This window comes from Ursus maritimus, unplaced genomic scaffold, assembly GCF_017311325.1.
Source record: "Ursus maritimus isolate PB19 unplaced genomic scaffold, ASM1731132v1 scaffold_33, whole genome shotgun sequence".
Classification (NCBI taxonomy): Eukaryota; Metazoa; Chordata; class Mammalia; order Carnivora; family Ursidae; genus Ursus; species Ursus maritimus.
Window position 1 is genome coordinate 12,886,502 of NW_024425897.1, and position 1,605 is coordinate 12,888,106.

Sequence of the window (1,605 nt, forward strand, 5' to 3'; positions counted from 1 at the left end):
AGACTAGGCAAAGTCATAGACAGAGAGCCGAACGGTGGTTAGTAGGGGCTGGAGGGAGAGGGGAAGGGGGAGTCAGCGCTTGATGCGTAGAGTTTCAGCTTGTGAAGATGAAGAATTCTGGAGACGGACGGTGGTGATGGTTGCACAACAGTGTGAACATACTGATGTCACATGATCATACACTTACAAATGATGAAAGTGACACATTTTATTTTGTGTATACTTGACCGCAACTGAAAAAAAAAAAAAGAATCTTACCTTAGGCTTGGCTTCTAAGGAATCCAATTTATGCCACAATTATCACACCCAATTTAGAGAGGAGGTACACTGAGGCTCGGAGTGACTACAGATATATCTTATATCTTATATATCTATTATCTTATAGTAATAGTCATCACCACTTGGTTCCTGTGAGGATTAAATCGAATAATGATGCATGTAAAGACCCCTGATCAAGGAAGAGCATTAAGCAAAAGGATGTGGGAGAAGGAAACCAGAGAGGAGCCATGGTGACTTCAACTGAATTATGCTTGAATGTTGGCAATTTTCCATGGTTCAACCTAACAGCAGTGTTTGATCCTTAAGCTGGACCAAAGCAAAATATTTCTGTCATTGTTTTCTACATAATAGTATATGCTTTCAATATCTCAAAATAGAATATGTTTAGGGAATAAAAATTAGAGTAGGTAGGGAGGAATAGAAGGGTTTGGAGGGGAGCATCTTGTCTTTGGCTGGAAATACAAGGGTTTGATCTGACAGGCATCGGGCGGAACCCTGGCTCCGTGTCTCTCGAGCTGTGACTGTGGGTGAGTCATGTGAGGTCTAGGGCCTCCATTTTCTTGTCTGGAAAGGGGTGGTCATGACCCCAACCTCAGCAGATCAAGTGCATGGGAAACGCCAGCATGAGCTCGATGCTGCTGGACCGTGGTGATGCTCGACAGCATGGAGGGCTAGCTCCAGGCTTTAGTCGGACTGGACGGTCCTGCAAACCCCGGGCTCTGTGCTCCGTGCTATGTTTCTAGCCCAAGGCGAGCTTGACAGCGCCAGCTTTCCAGGCCCAGCCTCGTCAGTGAGTGGGGGTTCAGGTATTTACAAGATTGCTGTGATTTCATCTATGTTTTTCTCCTTTCCAACTCCACCAGCAGAAATGTTGCCTACGCTTCTGCAATTTGAAGGTTTACCCTTTCTATGCCAGAGCCCCAGTTATTCTTTGGTGAAATACATGGAAGAACGCAATTATAATTAATTAATTAATTATAATAATAGCGGTATGTTTTACTTAGATATTTCTGTTTTACCTTGTTAAAACATTGCCCAAATTTGTCCCCTAGCCATTCATGCCTGTGACACTCCAGACTTTTTTTTTTCAAAGCCCCTGATAAGAACAGGCATTACTCATTCGTTGTCACTCTCTGGGGGTGCCTGGGTGGCTCAGTCGGTGAAGCGTCTGCCTTCAATTCAGGTTATGATCCCAGGATCCTGGGATCGAGACCCGAATTGGGCTCCCTGCTCAGCGGGGAGTCTGTTTCTCGCTCTCCTGTCTGTGCACTTTCTCTCTCTCTCTCTCAAGTAAATAAAATATATATATATTTTTAAAATCTATCA